Here is a 24,515-nt window from a genome sequence, read left to right on the forward strand (position 1 = left end):
CCCAGAGGAGACCCATTGCAATACCGTCACCCTCCCTAAATAAGTCACCCTTGTCAGAAGAAAGGGGCAACTTTAGTGCAGACTACCAACATTGATTTCAGCGTCCTCTCTTGTATTGGTAGTGGTTCTCGATTTGAGTAGTATAGAGGTCAAGTATCAGGTCAATGGTTACATCCACTGACAAGTTTGTAAACAAACACTGCAGAGAGAGAGAAGAGAGAGAGAGAGAGAGAGAGAGAGAGAGGGGGAGAGAGACGAGATGAGAGAGAGAGAGAGAGAGAGAGAGAGAGAGAGAGAGAGAGGCTGCCTTCATCCAATTCTGCGTTAGGAGGAGATGGGAAGTATGGTAGTATAATCTCGTTCAGTTTCTTTGCTAATTGTTATATATATATATATATATATATATATATATATAATATATAATATAGTATATATATATATGTATATATATATATATATATATATATATATATATATATATCAGCGTGAAGGTGGACTATTTTAATTCTTTATTTCCTTCGATTCTTAATATCTTTATTACATCTTCAGGGAATCTGTTAGACAATCAATAAAATTACTTTAAAAATTACTCTAAAATTCAACATTTACAAATTACAACACAATTAAATAAAAAGAAACAAAAACAAGACCAATGGCCGCTAACCAACCTTATGCAGAGAAGGCAAGAGACAGAATAACAATACATAAGTAAAAGTTAACTCAGGTACAGTTATGTGGAGGAGGTCTGGGTATTTAAGTGGGGAACCAGTTGTTTAATAAACAATGATTCTAGAATAGGCAGTTCATATGCATTGCTTGTTTGTCCTATGATACGGAAATTGCTTCTTTCTATATATATTTTACAGTTTTGTGAATGGTTTCTTATATTAGAATGTTCGGGATTGGAGAGCCTACAGCCAGTACGGAAACTTAATCCCCGATGAGAGTCGAGTCTGACCCGCAGTAACTCTGGTTGATTAGCTGTCTTTGGTCTTGTGTTTTTTTTTATTTAAAAGTAATTTTTAAAGTAATTTTATTTATTGTCTAACAGATCCCCTGGAGATGTAATAAAGATATTACGAAACGTAGGAAATAAAGAATTAAAATGAATTACAACGTTTCCAATGGTCCACATTCATTCTGATGTGTCCTACTGGCCGTCGCCTTCCACTGTCTCCTGATATATATATATAATATATATATATATATATATATATATATATATTATATATATATATATCCATTTAGAATTAAAATAACGGTAAAATCCGAACAACCTTTCCAATATTACCATAACTATTCACTCGGCTTCACTCGGAACCTCTTTAATTAGTTATTCCTGTTTCTCAAAGCCTCTGGATCACCCTCTCCCTTTCACAGAGGATATTATCCATCCGGCTGCTCCTTTTAGCGCATATTTCCTCGGTGTTGCGTTCCAAGAGTCAGCCCGAATCTCTCTTTCTGGGAAAACCTTGGCGTAATTAGGGCTGCCTCTTCCCCAGCTGAAGAGACTCTTGCCGCGCGTTTATTGGAGGTCCTATGCACCTGCTTGTTAGGAGAACACATGGCCAGGGACACTGTGAAAGAGGGGCGGTAAGGATCCCTGTCGATTGATTCTACTTGTTTGTTGATAAATAGGAATGAAAAGATGGAAAGGTTACAAGTTCAGACTTCGAACTTACCCAGCTTTAGATTGAAATGATTGTTTCTCAGCCTTTATCTGTTTTCAGTACGTTGAGTTCAGCGTAAATATTTGGGAATATATTGCTCAGGACGAACAATATTTTGTAACTTCTTAAACAAGAGGAAACTCGTTTTAGTACGAGAATATTTAATTCAGTTGGAATTTGTCAAACTTTCGTTATAAAAAGACATCTTATGATGACATTTTCTTCTTTTCTTTATAGCAAATTTAACCCCAAATTATGGCTGTCATTTTTATCTATCATTCCTACGAAAGGAGGTTAAATATTACATTATTCCGTATACAGTTAGAAATAATTCATCTCATATTTTTCAGTACTTTCTGTTACAAATAGTTAAGAAGAAATAACACTGTGTGTATCGCAGAATGGGGCTCCAAATTGAAAATCCATATTATAATCATGGACGTATATAACTGAACTATTCAATACTCAGTATTCATCACCGACATTTGCAGATAACATAAAGAAAATTTATAAGTTGTTATGTTGATAACCACATGTACACACATATTTAATGGCAGGATATATCTAGAAGAATAATTGTAACACTTGATGAATCGCAATGATAATCGATCATTGCCTATCCTAGTCATTCCTGCTTTATTACCAGATTAGTTTAGTGTCTGCCTAGTGGCATAATACCACAGTGAAAGCATCCAAGTATTTGTACCTTATCTAGCTGTAAAAATCGAATTGTAACATGTTCTAGTCTTATATACCCTTAAGGAAAACGATGCATACAGGTAATACACACACACACACACACTATATATATATATACATATATATATATTTTATATATATATATATATATATAATATATATATATATATATATATATATATATTTATATATTATTTCTGTTGAACTCGTTTCCAAGTGTTAGTTTCCATCATATTTCGTAGCGAAAGAGTTAAGTCGAATGAAAGGTTAACAATTCGAGCGCTGATGAGTCGGGTAGTTTGGTAAAATTCGCTGCTATGATAGGCCTTATTCGCCTGCCAGAGAAAAAAGTCACGTACATAGTACTTACATAGGTTCCTATTTCTTTCATGAACTATGTGTTTGTGTTCGAATTGTTGATGGCCTTGACTCTCCGTCGAAAAACTGGGCATTCAGTCCTACGGTTATTCAGAAATTTATATATATATATATATATATATATATATGCATATATATTTATTATTATATAGTAATATATACATGTGCATATATATATATTATATATATATATATATATATATATATATTTATGTATGTGAAATATATACATATATATATATAGATAAATCTATATGTATCTATATATATATATATATATAGTATATATATAATATATATATATATATATATATATATATATATAGATATTTGTATTTATATACATATGTATATATAATATATATATATATATATTATTTGTATTTATATATACATATGTATATATATATATAGATAAATCTACATGTATATACATACATATATATATATATATATATATATATATATATATATATATATATATATATATATATATAAATCTTTGTGTGGGCAGAATTTAGGAATGGAAACTCATGATCATTTGGTTATTTCTAATGGATGTTTATAATTACTCTGTTATTGCAGTATATTGTCCATACACGTTTTAAAGATTTCATAAATCTTAGATGATTCTGTTTAATCAAAGTCTTTTAATTTCTTGTTCTCTCTTCCAATACTACTACTTTATGTATTAATACTGCTGCTTCTGCTACTAGTATTATGCTGTTTTTCCCGTTGTTCTCACAGTTATTTTATCAGTAGGAGAATTTAAACATGTAAAAGTATTCAGTGAAAAATGCTAAAGTGAATCTTGATCGTCCTTGTCAGCTGATGTAGTAACAAAAATGTTTCCAATTAATTTCTAATCAGTCTGTCAGTGAATAATTCAATTTGAAGTGTGAAATGTGAAACGCCTTTCGATCCAGTTATATATATATATGGCTGCAATTTTTTTTTTATAAAGTTAATTAATTTTCATCAACTTACATCTCTCTCTCTCTCTCTCTCTCTCTCTCTCTCTCTCTCTGTGTGAGTGTGTGTGTGTGTGTGTGTGTGTGTGTGTGTGGTAAAGGGTTATATAGCACAAATAGGAGGACGAAAACGAGGTGATGCATATTTCAACGTTATTTCCAGCCACCATCAGGACTAAAATACAAAAATAACGATACATAAAATCATTAATGTTAAAATGCAGATATTAGAACCGAAACATAAAAGTTAAAAACCAACCTAACGCCTCAAGGTAAGAAAGCCGAGTGATCAAGATGGGTACCAGAAGGACAAGAAACATCTAAGGCTTTAACAGGGGGACAGAAGAAGACTGACTATTTAAAGATGGAACCAGTTGTTTGATGGTTATCGACTTTAGGATAGGATATGGAGAGAGGTGCCATCACCTGCTTGCTCTAATTTCATTTTTTAGGTGGCCCAGACCTTCATTGTCTCCTAAACAAACAGAAATAATATATTTTTGAATGACTGAAAAGATGCAGTCTCGAAAAGTAAAATAAGTATTTCGAATTTTTGTATTGATTGGTTTCCTTTGTAAAATGTGTGAGCAGGTTCTTTCTCGGTATAGAACCAGAAAATATCCCGTAGTCGTGAATAAACAAATGAAGACATTTTTCCCCGGTTGGCATTTAGGCTGCTACTAATTTCAGAATTCTTATTGTTACTGACAGGTCGGCCCGAGTATATATAAAGTTGCACTGACTTGGAATTTGTCTCTTAACAATACTGTCCTATTAAAGAATCGCTTGGGCCTGAATTGCAATAACAGATTGAAACAGTTGTAGGTAGTATTACGATGCACAATAAAGGCACACAGTTAAAGAAAGTGATTACATAGGTTTTTCGGTTGGATGAAACAAGACTCGAAAAAAGTCTTTCAATGATGAAATTGGGGCTCTTTGCAGCAGGGGATACAAGGAATAGTGTGACCCTATTAAAGAACCGAAACGAAACAAGCAGTTCAGAGCTTGACAGGTCCTGCGAGAATCCGTTAGCTCCATTATTTTGGGGGCTTCATTTTGTTTGGAGTTGCTGTTATTTTCATTCTAAAAGGAATTTTATGTAAATTATATACATACATATATATATATATATATATATATATATATATATATAAATACATATATACATATTTTATACATTTTTAGTGCTCTCGTATTACATTTACAAACGAGGCACTAGGTTGTTCTTTTGATCTGCAAAGCAGATATCGTTGGGTAAATACTCTTCATCATTGACTCAGTCTCATCAGCTGTGGTGATATTTCTTAAGTTTCATTCAATTGCTTCCTTCTGATGTAGAGGTTGAGTCGTTGAAACACAGAGTACAAAAATAAGATATATTCTTCTATCTTACATCGTGGAGAGATATAGAGAAGGTTTTGATAGGTCTTCAGAGAGCAAACCTTAGCTCCAACATACGAACATACACACGATGAACTTATGAGACAAAAGTCACGTAGCACGGTTTGTGGATAGAGCGTCAACATGGTTTCTCAAGCAAATGCATTGTTGACGTTTCACACAACAATGGATATGATGACTACAGGTGTCTACAAATCAGGACGCTGATACAACAATGTCAAGCTATGTCAACACTGCATTCACAATGTTTATCACACTCCTGCAAGTTCCTATATGACCCCTTGGGTCATTGGTTTAATTAACAACATAGTTTTTATTTTTTATATATGGAATGTCACATACATTCCTCACATATATGTAAACACTTACATAATTGCTTGGTCGGCTACAAACCAAACACTGAACATAACTCAAGGCATGAAGTTTTGACTTGCATTTGACCCATAGGAGTGATACAGAAATTAATGTGAATATAGAGTTAACTCATAATTACCAGCAAGTGGTTAAGGAATGATATTCAATTGGTTATATGTAAAAAACCAGGTATATAGAAAATACTTATAAGTTAAAAAAAAAAAAAATATGGTATGCACAAATACAGATTCACGTATGAGGTATAAGACATATGCCTATGATATAATGTAAATAATAATGATCACGTGATATATAATGATACAGTTAATATACTGCTACTCATGAGGATACATATACTACAGAAAATACTAATATACTTCTGATAATTGCATGACATAAAGATTTACATGATAAAAATCATATATTAACTACAATTAGTGGTTCCAAAATGTGATAAGATACAGTAGCAGATTGATTATAGGCTACCTGATTTATTTATAAATATATATATATATATATATATATATATATATATATATATATATATACATATATATATATATATATATATATATACATATTATATATATATATATATATATTGATTCAAATAAATATGATCAATATATGTGCACTTAATACTAATGATTAACCATAAATGACTAATCTAAGTGATTAATCTAGGTGCACTTTAAATAGATTCCTAGTGCGTACACGCACAGATATATATGATTCATTGTGTAACTTCTATATTCTTCAAATAAGCATGCTGATAGATATATAATGATTGTGATACTGATACGGATTCTGATTCTTTACTGATATATGGAATACATAACCAAGGAGATTCCTACTACATATTTAACAAGCGTTTCAAACAACTTTTCGTACTTTACACAGTTCCAGAAAACCTCCTAGATTCAAATGAAATGGCCAATTCCAAATGGTTCTAAAAACAATGGAAAATTGTATGGGCAGGGTCCGACGTTCTGTTGAGCATCCATACTTGTTCACTGCATCCTATGCCATACAAATACGTTCGCGGTGATTAAAATCATCCCCAGCACAAGGCCTGCGCCAGAAAAACGTAGAGTTGAATACCCTCCTTAGTAGTAAGCGTTGGAAGTATGTTCCTTTGTAGTCAATTCCGACAGCTGCTGGACCACCTCCGCATTAAAAATCTAAATTAATGCTGGGATACGGGTGATGGACCAGGAAAATCCACGAAATAAGCCCGCTCACTTATGATGGTGCTTATTCCCTTAACATTGTAGGTGGGAGTTACTCCACTGCAGCCGCCTGCAGTAACGAACAGTTTTGAAGTTTTTGACGATCCGTCCGGGCATGCGACGTGAAACTCTTCGACTGCAAAGTGTAGCCAGGTTCCTTTAATCAGCCTGTAAGCGAACTTATTGTTGTCAAAAGGGCAAAGTAAATTCAGACAACGTTCAAGTATGTGAGGGAGAGAGCCGTTAAGGACTAGACTTAACCCACATGAATTTGCTGATATATTATGGAATTCAAAAGAGCCAGCTGTACAAACTTATTACCCATGGCATTAGAACAATGAGTAAACCTATCCAGGTCTCTGACGACCGTAAAAATATCCCTATTAGAGGAAATTAATACGAATCCCGAAAAAAAATTCGATATTACTGGTAGTGAGCTACTAAACATGTAAGTGGGAAACGGAGCTATTTGTAAGATTGCCAGGCAACATAAGAATCGAAGGTAATATTAATCATGATTCTGTAATTCTCTACGCTTACTGACATTAAGCTGTGATAAAATTCGATCCTGTGTGCCCCTAACAAGGTTCATATCCAAGTTTCTCGTGCACATTCCCTAAGGTTAATGTTAGAACTTTAACAGGCAAGAGATGCAATGAAAGAACTCGCTTTGTAGCTAATTCCTATATAAACTTTGGATTTTTTCAAGAAAATGTGACATTTTCCAATGAATATGATATACTTTCGAATTGTAATATGCTAATGTTACAAGTAAATATTGCATATCCATGATCTGATTTATATTACTAAAATGCTCGTTTACCAATGTCATAAGCTGATTTATTGACTTCTAGCTGTCTGTGAAGTTCAGAGAAAATTAATTCATTTTGATGTTATAGAAATTCTATTCGCTTATTTTGTTGATTAATTTTAAAACGATTTGTAACGGACCCAAAAATATTGAGCACGGCGAATAAGAATGGGTTACATCTTCCTACTTTATCATGACCTACAGTCCACTTAAGAAGTTCACGAGCTAAGCATTCCACTTCAGCTAGCTTGTTCTGCAAAACACAAGACAACAACACAGCTACAGACAAAGTCTGTGCAAGCAGATTATCTGGGTTGAAAGGAAAATGATGCTTGTGCAATTGATTCAACGATTCAGCAAAACGCGATAAGGCACTTTTAAGATTAATGACATCATCTCCTGGCAAGAAAAACTGCTCGCAAGGCACCTTCAAGAATTACGTTACTCACTGTAATAAATGCGTCCTCAGTTCTTTAAATGATAGAGCCTTGCGTAAATTGGATATTTTTTGTTTTAACACTCCACCCACAAGAGAAGAATGTCTGAAAAAACAGTACCAAACTTGAACAATATAAGTTTCATGTTGGAAACCTGCAAATAGTAAAATATATGTAATTACTTATGTTAAATTAGATATTCCTTATTCAAAACTAATGAAAAATGTTTTACATACAAATTTTATATATACTATTTACCCTGTAAGATTCATATAGGTATACATTTTTTCACTCCTAGCCTTTCTTACTTCACTTTTTTTTTCATTGACTATGCATATAAGCCATTGGAACAATGTGTCTGTCAGTAGTTTTTGATATGTTTTGAACTTTTAGCCTATGTGCCATTAATATTATTAGAATACTGAACGGGCCTCCAAACTTAGGCATTAACTTATAATTCAAATCTGTACGCATATATATATATATTTGGATATAGATTTGATCACCTACTGCATATGGTTTTGTTTGTTTAGCGATTTTATCGTGATTCCTTTCATTATAATTTGTACCCCTTCTAAATTCTTTCGGAGTAAATTATATCTGCTTACACTTGCATCCATAATATCCTTTATATTTGATAAATTAGTGGTTGGCTTGAGTATGTGGAAAAGTATTCTAGCGGGCGTATCGTATAAGGCCGCCAAGGTAACTCGTAGGACATTTAACACCTTCCTATTTACCCGTTCTACCAAACCGATTGACTCAGGGTGATAAAACATGGTATTGATTTTCTTCATGCAAAGGAATTCACACAACGAGTTAAGGAAATGATGATTGATTACACCACCCAAGTCAGAGATTATCATGTGTGGAGAATTCCATGTTTACAGATGTAGCACTCATAGAATTTCCTAGCACATTCAATTTTTTTATTTTTTCAGTGCTATTAATCCCGTATAATGTGTCAAGGCATCCATTAACACTAAGAGATGTTTATTTCCTCTGTCAGGCACGTAAAACCCTGTTGATAAAACTAAGTGTACGCTTTCAAAGGGTTGATTTGGCACGGGATAGGCCCCTAAACTGACAGGTCTCTTATTGTGTCTCTTGTTCTCATGACAAATGTGACAATTAGTTATGTGTTTTTTTTTTTATATCTGTAAGCATTGTAGACCAGTAAAATAATGATTTGGCTTTCTGTGACATAATAGAGAACCCTCGTTGACCATGTAAGGGATTAGAATGCAACCAGTTTAGGATGATTGATATAAAAGAGATTGGTATTACTACCAGGTCGTTAGTCACCTGCGGTGTGCTTCGGGTTTTCCTCGTCACGGACTTGTACAGAATATTACCTTTGATTACATAATTCTGCTGCACATACTCTAAATATACTTTTGCTATAGGATTTCCACATCAAGCATTTATTGTTTTGCTTAACTGCTGATCCATACTTTGTTCTGTTTGTACTAGCGCTCCAACCCAGGTCTTCAATGTTCACGATCTCTTGGGTTAATGAATTTTTTTGTTCAGATACGGTTTTAACAATAGGCATGGATGTTTCTATATCTTCTAGTCCAACTAATGTTTCCTTACAGTATGGTGCGGGATTGCGGGATAATGCGTCAGCTATGATATTTACTTTCCCAGGTAGGTATCCTATCTTGTCTCCAAAGACCTGAATGATCATATGCCACTGAGTTCCTTTGGGACTGTGATTAAAGCCTTTGAAAAACTCGGTAAGGGGCTTATGGTCAGTAAGGACCTTAACAGGATAGCCGTAGATTATGAACTTAAACTGTACTAGTGAGTTAACGATACCTAGCCCTTCCTTGTCTATTACTGCATATTTACTTTCAGTGGGCTTCAGTTTACGTGAATAAAAAGCTATAGGAAAGAATTGTTTATCATATTGCTGAAGTAGTACACCTCCTACCCCTTAGTCTGAGGCGTCTGTTACATAAACATTCCTTATTAAAATCAGGGAATTTTAAGATAGGTGAACTGCATAATTCCACTTTAAAGAAATCGAATGCCTGTTGATGCTTTTCAGACCATATAAACTCTACACCCTTCTTCGTAAAATCTGTTAAAGGAGCTGCTATGATTTAATAGTTACATATAAACTTACGATAGTAATACCCATTACAGCCCAAAAATGCTGTAGCCCTTTTACGTTAGTAGGTACCAGAAAGTTAAGGATAGCCGACACCTTATCATGGACGACCTTAAGACCTTGACTAGACAAGTAAAACCTAAATAGACAAGTTCGGTTTTTTTTTTTTTTAACTCACATTTAGATATTTTTACTCTGAGGTTATGTTGTCTTAGTCTCTGTAGCACTAGCCCTAGTTTATGCAAATGTACTTCTAAGGTATTAGAAAAGATTACAAGACCAACCATATAGGCATGTAGGGTATCCCCTAAAAAGTCTCCAAACACTAATAGGGGCGCAATGTAAACCGAAAGGCATACGTAAAAATTCATAATGTCCCCGGGGTGTGCGGAAGGCGGTTTATGAGGTACCCTCTCTTAGCTACTGGTATCTGGTGAAAGCCTTTAAGTAAGTCCAAACTGGTGAAAGATTTATTCTGACCTAACAAAGATAAGATATCGTCGGTACACGGCACTGGGAAACGATCGGGAATCGTTTCCTCGTTTAAGCGACAGAAATCTGCACAGATACGCCAAGCCCGATCTTTTTTAGGCACGACGATTAAGGGAAAAATTATATGGGCTATTTGATTTCCTAATGAATCCTACTACTAACATTTTTTCGACTTCGTCATTTATCTCATTTTGAAATTTCATTGGGAGTCTATACGAAGGTACGTACATAGCTTAATATTTGTCCTTTAACCGTATTTGGTGTTCAATGACATCCGTTTTCCCCAGAGATCCCTCGCTAGTGGAGAAAACATCATGATATTCAGATAAAAGATGAAAAAAATTTCTGCTGAATCCCTCTTCTTGAATGACTTTATTGATTTTACTTTGGATAGATTGTAAGAGGGATTCGTCGACAACAGGTTGAGCGTGATTAATTTTAGCAACGGTAAGAATGCGATATTTATAAACTTCCATATCCTCGATATGTAGATTTTTGTGGATTACTAGATTGGTATTCGAATGGTTACAGAATTCAATATTAACTTGTTGCTGTGAGTCAACAGTATATAATACTTGTGTCACAGAAATTGTTATATTTCAGAGTGTCAAGAAGGATTAAAAATTCAGATCCCAGCAAAGTCTTTTTACACGCACTAAGATATTCAAGGTTGCATTCGTCTTGAGATTTTGCGTGCAAACTGCGATTACGGGTGTGCAAGAAATCTGTTGGGTTGCTTGAACAATACCTGCATTTATGAGACAACTGACTGGTTCCTCTATATAAGTTATTGTTTGATTAACGGTCTCTTTTTTGTCCAAAATGGATTTTAATGTGTTAGAAGATTTATAGAATTTTCCTTTGATAAACACGCCTTGTTTGGCAGAAGGTAAGATAATGTTTTGTATGCCCATAGATGGGTATCCTACAATTACAATTGAATACATATCAATGTTTTTTTAGAACTATAAAGGTATCTGTAAGTGTGCGCTTACCCACCTTGTACTGAATCTGAGTTACGCCTACTACGTTTAATTCGGACTTCTCAATAGGGAAGTTCGAAAACAACAAATGGTGAGTCTGTAAGTCCATGATATTACTTGAACTACGGGAATAAAAAAACAATGTAAATGGCTGATTTTCTACATTTACGGCATGTAAAGTAGGGCGTAATCCACCATTACTTATAATAGCTTATTGTATGAAAATCTATGGGAACCTGCTCTGATTTATTTGATACAGTTGTGTGATTCATAGGGAAATTCTGGTTATTAAATTTATTTTTTTGTTCAAAAGGTGTTGGTATGAATGACCCAACATCACTCTCCCCCCCACCGGAGTCGCTTACATGGAATTTGCTTTGCTTTCAACACTCAGAAAATTTGACTGACTCTGACTGTTTTGGCTAGACGGCCCAGTAACCGAGTTCCCTGAAGCCCTATTTGCTTGTTTCTGCTTCTGAGCAGAGCTACTGTTTACTTGTTTCTTTTTATGATAATGTTGATTCTTCTTGTTAACACTGGCAACGTTTTGTATGTTTTTAGCATTACTTTGGCACTGATGACGTAAGAGACATCGAACGTAAGAATGACTTGAGCTATTTTGAATCAGAATATAACGCGTACGGCAACCTTAAATCATATGACCTGCGCATTTAATATTAAAACAAGTTATCCCTGCTGTTTTATTATTAACTATATGTACTTGCTGTGGTTTACTTTCATCATTTGCTAAAATTTGAAATAGTGAGGGATCCAGGTCAGCACATTTAGACATATGTTTCTTAATTTGTTTATATAAATCTATTTCCGTATTGTTGGGCAATAGCTCCTCAACAAAACACCGTTCCAAGGCTTCTGGTAACATAACTGTTATGAATGTTAATTAAGTATGTTAGCCTAATGAAATCCTTTACAGACATGTTATTCCTTGCAATCCAGTTGTATTGTATAAAGTTAAGCTGAGTCATAGAGATTAAATTTAAGCATATAACTCAAAGAACTCAAGGCTAAAACTGCCTCCAAGACCTTGCAAAGGAGCAATTATTATCCTGACCCGAAATAATATTACCTCTAGATTTTTGGGTGTGCGGGTGTTCCACTTGTTTTTGTGTTTTTTCTTATCACTACGGTTCCTAGCGACCCTATCAATATATCTGTATAAATACAAATGTCCACTGCATAAACGCATATTCAATTTTTAATATAATTTGTTACATACAAAATTAATAGTGTCCCCCAAAATGATAAGATTAACACAGGAAATATTATTTAAATATTTCAGGAGAACTTCTGGAAAAAACATAGTTGACAGAAACTCAAAGATAAAAAGCCCGCAGGAGCGAAGTCCCAATGATGCAGATAGTTTCCTGTAAGAAAGTAAGATTAAGAATGTCTTGTAACTCACCCACAGGAACAACAAATTCGACCTGCATAAGAGGAACACTCTAAGTTACACACCGAATTAATAAAAAAAGTTGTACTTAGCTGATATTTAATGGAAAGTCTGCGGTGTTTTCATGACGTCATGGCCCTTGCTTCTTCCGTCTGCGATTCCGTCAACCCAGTTTTAGTCTCACGTGGTTTTGTTAGTAGAACGACTGTTTGCTGTTTCGATGAGCTATTGATGATCCTCTGCGGAAGACATGTTGTGTTTGAGGTTTCTTGAAGATCCAATGTATGCTTCATTCATTTCCTTACAAGACTCGTGGATGATGTCATCTTGGTATGATTAGAGAGATACTTGTGTTGCCGTCATCAGCATTGGCTGAGACACGAAGTTGCTTGTAGATTCTCTTGCTTCGCCTCCATTCATATGTTTCTAAGATTTGTAAGTCTTCAGTAGAAATGGGTTTTATCTTCTTCTATTGTCTGCCACCATATTTTAGTGCTCTCGTATTATATTTACAAACGAGGCACTGGGTTGTTCTTTTGATCTGCAAAGCAGATACCGTTGGGTAAATACTCCTCATTCTTGACTCAGTCTCATCAGTTGTGGTGATATTTCTTAAGTTTCATTCAATTGCTTCCTTCTGATGTAGAGGTTGAGTCGTTGAAACACAGAGTACAAAAATAAAATATATTCTTCTATCTTACATTGTGGAGAGATATAGAGAAGGTTTTGATAGGTCTTCAAGTGAAGAGTGCTAGTTGAAGCTGAGATACAATACAATGACAAAACCATAGGAGAGCATACATTAGCTCAGCATACGAACATACACACAGATGAACATATGAGACAAAAGTCACGTAGCACGGTTTGTGGGTAGAGCGTCAACATGGTTTCTCAAGAGAAAGAATCGTTGACGTTTCACACAACAATAGATATGATGACTACAGGTGTCTACAAATCAGGACGCTGATACAACAACGTCAAGCTTTGTCAACACTGCATTCACAATGTTTATCACACTCGTGCAAGTTCCTATATGACCCCTTGGGTCATTGGTTTAATTAACAACATAGTTTTTATTTTTTATATATGGAATGTCACATACATTCCTCACATATATATAAAACACTTACACATATACATATATATTTGTGTGTATGTATGTATGTATGTATGTATATATAAAACTTCTTTTAGAATGAAAATAACTGTAAAATCCAAACAAACTTTCATATATTACCATAACGATTCATCCGATTCTCCTCGGCATCACCCGGAACCTCTATAATTATTCCCGTTTCTCAAAGCCTCTGAATCAGCTTTTCTCCTTCACCGAGGATATTATCCCTCCGGCTGCTCCTTTTAGCGCATATATCCTCGGTTCCCGGTTCCAAGAGGCGCCTCGAATCTCTTGTTCCGGGAAAACCTTGTCGTAATTAGGGCCGCCTCTCCCTGCTGAAGAGACTCTTGCCGCGCGTTTATTGGAGATCCTGTTCACTTGCTTGTTAAGAGAACCCACTGACAGGGACACCGCAAGAGGGGATGTAAGGATTTCTGTCGTCAAGTTGATTCTACTTGTTTATTGATCAATAAGATTGAAAATATGAAAAGATTAAAAGTTCAGACTTCGAAACTTGACCAGTTTTAGTTAGAAGGAAATATTTATATACTTTTAATTGTATTCAATGAGTCAAGTTTAGCATAAATATTTGAAAGTAAATTGCTCAGGACGAATAGAGGATAACTACATAAACCGAGTGAGAAAAATGGTTTTCATAAGAGTTCTATTTCTGCCGGAATTATTCTCACAATTATCTTTTTAAAACTTTGTCTTTATAATACTTTTTTTTAGAAATATTTCCTTAGAATAGTTTCCATCACTTCTGCTTTTTCTCATGTATAACTAACACTAAAAAATCCTTCATGGCAAATTAAACACCAAACGATGACTCTCCTTTTTATCATTTCATATTCACGTACAATATAAATTAATTCATCTAACTTTTTCCAACAATAGAAATAGTTAGGAAAGAGTTAATCCGGCGTGTAACAAAGAATGAGGCTCCTAATTAAAAATTTACATTATAATCATAAAAGTTTTCAATAAGAGGTCGACTGAACCATTCAGTACTCCGTTTTCATCAGCCAAATTTTCAGACAACCTAAATAGAATTCAAGTTTCTACGTTAATAAAAATAAATGAGCGAACATGTTTGTGAATTTAATGGCAGTAAATACTTGGTAGAGTAAAAAAGAAAAGTCTAAAAACTTGTTACATAAATCTTGAATCATAATTACAAGCAATCATGTGTTAGTAGCTTATATATATATATATATAATATATATATATATATATATATATATATATATATATATATATGACTGGTAAAAATGTTCTGTAACAACAGAATTCCATCTAATAAAAGGAGCCCATAAAAACACCAAAATGTAGAGAGAAAAGTACTATATTTCAGAGACTGCTGTCTCTCTCTTCAGGTATATGAATGAGAAAAGTTTGCAGAAAAGGTGGTATTTATACCAAGAGATCCGTCCACAAGTAAGCCAATTTAGGTCACCCCGCTGATAATCTTCCTTTAATCTTATTAAGCGTTGGTTGAATGAACACTGCGTATATATATATATATATATATATATATATATATATATATATATATAATATATATATATATATCGTGTGTGTGTGTATGTGTGTGTTAGTAGCATTATAATATATATATATATATATATATATATATATATATTATATATACTATAATATATATATACATAAATATAGCATCTTTGTGTGTGCAAAACATATGGATGGATATTCATGGATATTCAAGACCTGTCAGACTTTCACGACATGAAATGGCGTGGAAGTAGTGAAGACTTTTATCATCAAATTTACTTCTTTTGCTGTTACTCGATAGTTATTATTTATTTTCAGGTCTATTTATGCTATCTGATATTTCTATTTACTTTCTGCTTATGCAGACGAGTTATAGGATTTCCTAATTCGGTTTATTCTGTTATCGGAACCTTTTTTATTTCTATTTTACTTGTCACCACTTTTAATAATGTCATAACTATGTGACGGTTGAGTCCAGTCGAGTCAAAATTAATGAAAACACGTAAATCCCAAAAACTGTCTTCGTCTGTTTTCCGTTTATATTAATAAATGGTATAATAGGAAGCCCTGTGAGCCTTCACGGTTCAGGTTAAGAAGGTAGATAAATAGATTACCCTTTTTCCTACTGGTTTTCTAATTAGTGAAGTCCGTTTGGAAGGTCAGATATTTCTCGAGTTGCTTGACAGGTTTAGCCTGCTTTTTATCTCTTGGTTATGTTAGATACGTATATTTATATTTCCCTCTCTCTCTCTCTCTCTCTCTCTCTCTCTCTCTCTCTCTCTCTCTCTCTCTCTCTCTCTCTCTCTCTCTCTCTCCTGTTAATATATTTGCTTCAGTTGCATTGCCCAGCATTTTTGACATTATATATTTCACCACTTATCACCCCCCATTTCTATTGGGGCTGAACTTGGACGGCATCAGAAATGTTTCTATTCATCCTAGCAACGTCAAAAACTATGGATTAGACGCTAATATCCATCAATTTTGACATTTCATCTTTTAACCCTTCCCACACCTTCCTATCACGGTTGAACTTGGACTCATAGGGTATCAGGAGTGTCACTTTCATCTCGACCTTGAAAACTATGGATTAGACTCTAATATCTGTAGTTTCGGTTAGTTTTACATGTAACCTCCTTCCCACCCACCTTAATAGGAGGGCTGGACTTACACTTAAAGTACATTAGCCTTGAAAACTAAAAATTAGACACTAATATCTGTCGTCTTCGGTTATTTTACATGCCATCCCCTTCCACTCATGTTTCACCCACTTTCTTATCGGGGCTGAACTATTATTTAAAGGGCATCGCTAGTGTCATTTTTCATTTCAGTAACCTCGTAAACTATGGGTTAGACATTAATGTCGCTCATGCTCAATGCATTTTAAAGTGTATGTGGTGAATACACACACCCACACATACTCACATATAAATGCATACATACACACTTTCTTTATATATATATATATATATATATATATATATATATATATATATATATATATATATATATATATATATATATAAATGGATATGGGAAGCGTTGCTATCAACCAACATACAACAAGGAGCTGAAGGAGACGTCATGTACCAGTAATTGTCCATTTATTAAACAAGCTGACGTTTCGAGGACACAGCCTCATTTTCAAAGCTGAAAAACGTAATTATAATATATAAAACTTAAGAATTAAGAAATTTACAATTTAAAAAATATTTACACTTTAAACAAAAATTAAAAAATTAAAAAATTAAAAAGAAAAACAGAAATGCAACAGACAGAATGAAAGAAATAGACCGCTACCTTTCAGGACGGGAACCAAGGACCTAATGACATAAAAAACAGAGACAGGGGCACACTCAAGACAGGTACAGTGTTGTGGAGGTAGTTTGATTGTTTAAAGGAGGAACAAGCTTCTTAATATATAACGATTCGGCTATTGCTAATTGATGAGGTGAGGTGGCTCTGGAGAGAATTTTAAAACAAGATATTGAATATAAACATTTTAAAATTCTCTCCAGAGCCACCTCACCTCATCAATTAGCAATAGCCGAATCGTTATATATTAAGAAGCTTGTTCCTCCTTTAAACAATCAAACTACCTCCACAACACTGTACCTGTCTTGAGTGTGCCCCTGTCTCTGTTTTTTATGTCATTAGGTCCTTGGTTCCCGTCCTGAAAGGTAGCGGTCTATTTCTTTCATTCTGTCTGTTGCATTTCTGTTTTTCTTTTTAATTTTTTAATTTTTAATTTTTGTTTAAAGTGTAAATATTTTTTAAATTGTAAATTTCTTCATTCTTAAGTTTTATATATTATAATTACGTTTTTCAGCTTTGAAAATGAGGCTGTGTCCTCGAAACGTCAGCTTGTTTAATAAATGGACAATTACTGGTACATGACGTCTCCTTCAGCTCCTTGTTGTATATAATATATATATATATATATATATATATATAGATATATATATATATATAGCTAGATAGATTTGATAGACAGATATACTATATGATATACAGATACATATATATATATTCACGTTTCATAATATATATATATATATATATATATATATATATATATATATATATATATATATATATATATATATATATATATATATATATATATATATCGCATTTGTCAACTCTTTATTTTTGTGTTACTTGATTTCTACCCAGATAAAGTTTATGTTTGTTGTTGCAGGCTGCAATTTTAACTATCTTCCTGATGGTACTTCATTACTCTTCATAATTACTGGGTACATTTGTAAGATGCAGTTGTTCATTAGATGACCTTTGTCACCCTCGCAATTAAGTAGGCATTCTTTTTGGGGGACACAAATATATTTTTACTTAAGTGAATGTTTGTACTATGTTTGTTTCATAGTTTTTGCTGAAGATCTCCTCTGTGGTGTTTCTATTTTAAAACGGTTTGGATTATCAAGGATCTTGGTTTAATGTTGGATATTTGACTCATACCTTCTAAATTTCATATTTCCTTGTTTGATCTGTTCCAGTTTCCTTATTCCTTCGCTAACATTAACTTCTTTTTTATATAGGACCAGCCACCTCTCCCACCTCTCCTGTCAGTCTCTCTCATATTTCGTTTAACTTTTTTATTTCCTCCATATTCCTCCCAAATGAAGCTTCCAAACCAAAGTTATATAATACACACACACACACACACACACACACACACACACACCACACACACACACACACATATATATATATATATATATATATATATATATATATATATACAGGTTGTAAGTGCTTTCTTGTTTTTTCTTACACATTTTCAAGGTACAGGTTCTTTTTTTTTTCATGGAGCGCTTGCAAGGTCTTTATGAGAATTTCTGAGGATGTAAATTGTAATTTTATAGAAATATGTGATTTTAGATATTAGTCGCGTTTACTAATGGAAGAAGTTCTGGGGATGAGGATGATTGAAGGGATGTGAGAAAAAACGGAATTTTCTGCTCCCGAAAAGAATTCTGAAAGCGATGTTGTTTCCTCCACCTCGTTTTCCTCAAGGGAATTCTTTGTTAAATGACGATGCTGACGTTTTGTCTGTTCGTTATTGTTTCATTTTTTCACATATGTTATTTACTCTTGATGAAAAAAATAAAGATAAGCAGAGTGTAATGTCTACTGCTGAGCATCTCTATGTATTTCCATAGAAGCAGTAATATCTCGTTAACTGCCCTTGACTCCCTTTCCTTTGTTATCTCATTAAATATTCTCACTTTTGAACGATAAGTTGAATCGTTAAAGGAGGAGAGACCCAGTAGTAACATTTTACCGCCATTCTGAAAATCACAATAACTTAAATGATTCGGCTTTAGTAATCACAGCTCCTCCTAACATGGAATGTAAAAATTATCATAGGCGTTTTTGGTAATAAGAAAATAAGAACATGAATTCAAATTGATAGATATAGAAAACTGTTTTGTCGGTAAAGTCTGTTCTGGTAATATTTGACATGGAGACAACATTACGCGATGTTCAAATATCCAGACTAACTTTTTATCGAAATATACAAGTTGTGAGCAAAATCAGTGTTAAGTACACAAACACACACACACACACTCACACATTATATATATATATATATATATATATATATATATATATATATATATATATATATATATATATATATATATATATATATATATATATATATATATATATATATATATATATATATATTATATATATATATATATATATATATATATATATATATATATATATATATATATATATATATATATATGTATATATATATATATATATATATATATATATATATATATATATATATATATATATATATATATATATATATATATATATATATATATATATATATATATATATATATATATATATATATATATACCATTGCATATGTCATTTTATGACACTCACTTTTTCGACGCATTTTTTAAATTTTTCACTCAAAATAAAAGTAGAGTAAAAAGGAAAAGCAGTAAGAGTTGTTTTCCAGTTCAAATTCAAGTGTTTGGCCCCGGGCTGTTTCTATCTTCAGAGAAAGTAGCGGCACAATAGTGCCAGGGAAGATTAGATCGAATTCGTTCCGCCTTCAAATAAATCATAAACATCCTCAGAATCTTGCCTACGATAGGAACGACACCTTGATGTCAAAATAAATCAGTTTAGATTCGTCTCACATGTCATATAGGTTGCGCCCTTTCCATCATTAAGAAATCCCTTCTCAGGTAGAGCGAATACAATAGAGCACCATTAAAACACTCCTTCAGAATCCCCTAAGGATTCGTGACCCAGCAATAGTGCAGATCGTGTCATCTTTGACAGCACCTGCATCATCCCTTAACAACGTCCTTCAGATAAGACCAAGAAGTTGATCGTCCCTCGAGTCTATTGTAAGAGTTCCTGTCCAATTCCATATAATCACCTTTAACATCCTCTAGCTTTCATTAGTGCCTCACGCCGACCGGCTAGCAGGCCACCTGCATTTTGTCAAAACATGTAGAACCCGAAACAGATTCAGTTCTTACACCATTCCTCCTAATATATCAATTCCCTTGGGGTCGTGATACCCCCATAAAGACCTCCGCTCTGGCGTCAGTCCCCTTTTGACCTACCTATGGGTCATTTAAGATCTGACCTGAATACGGGCTGCTCTAGGAGCAAGAGCCCGTGCCAGCACAAGGCTGGCTTAATCTTCAACAACAACAAACCTGACCCTTGCCTTTCCACCTATTAACTCTGTCCATCTAAACCTTTCTCTCCCTTGTGCCGCCTTCTTTTTCTTGCAGACAGTAGAGACGCTGGATACTGTCGAAATACTGTCTTCTTCCAGCACTACCTGTAGATTAAGAAGGTCTGCGTGAAAGATCTTAACAATGCTAACTAAACATCGGTAATGTCCCCAGATGGGGATATAAGTGCCCCTGATCACCCTCAGAAGTTAGTTAGGCAGGAAGCCTTGTCATGATATCCTACATCTGTAGGTCTCTCTTGATCCAACTGTCCAAAATGGTTTAGAGCCTTGGCGTAAGCAAGAAGCCTACAAGTCCTTCCTTGGACGAGCTTTCCACTATACCTCACATCATATGTATCACTCACTACGGCCTTGTGCGACCAGTCTACTCCAGTCACACTCTGTCTACTCCCTTCATTGGTAGCACCTTACAACTGAGTTCAAGTCCACTGGCTCATCAGCAGTCCTGTTTTGTCTACCTGTGTGTCAAGCAATAGTGTTATTAGAAATAATTGCCAAGTGCAGCATATTCTCAAGTGATCATAGACACTGTACAGCTGGTGCATTTTCTTGCTGTTCTGTGCCTAACCTTTCGAAAGGAAATCCTACTTACTCTTAAAACGTCTTAATCTTAGAAGTTGATTCTAGTATTTTGGTTTCATCAGTTCGTATCTGGTGTGACTCTATAAGTCTTTGTAACCCGTTTACTGTAGCAGACAGTGCCACGGGGTTTTATAGCGACCCCTGTAATATCTGCATTTTTTGTGAAATTATACTTTATTTCATGGAATTATAGTGTTTCTCTTGAACCAATTTGGTAGCTTAGTAAACTTTTCACTGCATTACCTTACTTTTCTGTTCGCTGCCCCTTTGTCCGACGGAGTCACTGCTTAATTATCCTGTTGTGAAGGCATTTAATTGAGCCAAGTCATTGATTATTAAAATCAACTATAAGTTTATGACCCAACGCCGTGGCGTGGATGAGAATATATATATATATATATATATATATATATATATATATATATATATATATATAGATATATATATATATATATATATATATATATATATGTAGATATATATATATATATATATATATATATAGTATATATATATAAATATATATATATATATATATACTATATAATAATAAAAAGATATATATATATATATATATATGTATATATAATATATATATATATATATATATATTATATATATATATATATCATATATATATATTACATATATATGTTTTTATATATATAAGTAATATATTTAAGTATATAACTATAATATATACTATATATATATAAATAACTATATATATTATATATGATATATATATATATAATATATATATATGTATATAGTATTATAATATAGTAATATTATATATATAATATATATATATATTATATTACATTCACCAGTTTAATAATATATACCTATATATATATATATATATATATGTATATAATATAATATGTATATATATATATATGTATATATATATATATAATATAATATAATAATAAATAGTATTTATATATATATTTATATATTTAATAATATATATAATAATAATATAATATATATATAATATATTATACATAGGCACATATTACATATATACATATATATGTATATATTTAAATATAAATTATATATATATATATATTTATATATATTTATATATATATATATATATATATATATATATATATATATATATATATATATATATAACACAAAATGATTAGTTACAAATGTTTAATATCCAATTCGCGCTACTTCGGGAATATCACCTAATGATTACTCTCCTTCTTTGTTCCTGGAAAATTTGAGCACGAAGAGAGAATCTTTGATTGTTGATGGCGTGATGGCTGGTGGTACGTCATTTCGATTAGAATTATCGTGGGTGTCCACAAATGTATTCCCATCCCTTCCAAAGGAAGGTGCCTGACCCGTCTGCCGGGACCACGTTCGAGCTGAGAATGGAAACAATTGGTTTTAAGAACTTCCGAGGCTGTGGAATGAATATTGCCAGTCGGACTCTGTCGGGATCTGGATAGATGGGTATAAAGATGACTTGATTCGGAATAGATCAGGGGTGATGTCAAGGAACTGGGACTGTATGACATTTTAGGACAGCTGTTGAGCAGGGTATGACATGTTTCACGTAGCCTGCGTGTTGTACAAGACGTTAAATATGATTCCATTGTATTTAAATAAAAACAAACAGAATAGAGACAAAGAACAATGAATCGATGTTATTGAAATCGTGCGTGTTCAACGAAATGAAACTAAATATAGTAGATTTATTACAATCGTCCCCATGAGTTATAACAATAATTTGCCGAACTCTCAAAACCTTTCAACATTTTACAAAATAAAGCTCTCACGTTTAATTCACAGATTTGTTTTATTTGTTATTGATGTCAGAACTATAAAACTAAATAGTGTTTCTATTTAATAACGGAATGAGAGTATATGCACCGTGTGTTTGAAATCATTTAGGCAACGGGTATGAAATTTTTTTTATATTACTTTGTTACGATTACAAAAGCGATAGTGAAAGGACGGAAGTTAATACAATAAGGACTTATTATACAAAAAAGAACAAATTTAATCGTACACTGCCAATTTTCATCCGTATTCCACGTGTCTATTGTTATTTCAGTGGCGTTGTTTCTTAGGAGTGAGTGTGCTCAAAATTCTCTGTGTTTACGTGGTTTCCAAAAATAATTACAATTTGAGTCTTCAATTTCTATGAAAAATAGAAATAGAATAAAATGAAATAATCGGCCGTAAAAAATGTTAACCACCCAGCATATTTGTTTATATTTGTATGTGGTATACTTTGATGTCTTGAAGAAACTACCATAGACATAAAATTGCACAATATTAAACGAGTCTACTGTATCATTTAACAAGAGAGTTCTTTATGCAGGAAGCCTAAACGGAGTAAAAATAATAATAATAATTATAATAAAATGTCCTCTTGAAAGATGACATTAAATAGAAACATATTAACGTATCCGTACACATTTGTTTTTTCCAAGTCTAGATCAATAACGGAGAACAAAAGATAACCTCATTCAGTTATTTTTTGTCTATTACGTTTCCTTTTCTCCTATATGCGTAGATCAGACAGGCACTCGAGAACAATTTTGAAGGTCCATTTACTCGAAGATTTTTTTGTATCTTCAACTTTTAACCAAGAGAATGAGCAAACAGTTTCTTCCTCTTATTTTCTGAATGGTCCTCCATCGCATCTCGAACACAAGATTCTTTTTTTTGCTGTTTTCTTTTCTTTTTTATAGAACTTCTGTGAACGCCTAACTCTACATCACAAAAGTCACAGATGGGTAATGGACCAATGCAAGTCAAACTCCACATTGATTCCATTGCTATCTACATTATAGGTAGATCTTGCCCGTGTATGGCCGTCAGATTACAATAAACAAACCATGGCGCTTGCCCGATTCAGTCTTTTTTTTTTTTTTTTTTTTTTTTTTTTTAATGAGTCGGTTTTTCCCGTATGTTTTATATCGCCATATTTAGAGATGCTCGTTTCCTTTCCTTTCATTTGAAAAGTATGTTCAATGGTTTTGAAATCTGTCATACATTTATTTGCCAATATTTGAACTTTGCTTTTGTGTTCTACTTTAGCA

The sequence above is a fragment of the Macrobrachium nipponense genome, chromosome 11 (genome assembly GCF_015104395.2).
Source record: "Macrobrachium nipponense isolate FS-2020 chromosome 11, ASM1510439v2, whole genome shotgun sequence".
NCBI lineage: Eukaryota > Metazoa > Arthropoda > Malacostraca > Decapoda > Palaemonidae > Macrobrachium > Macrobrachium nipponense.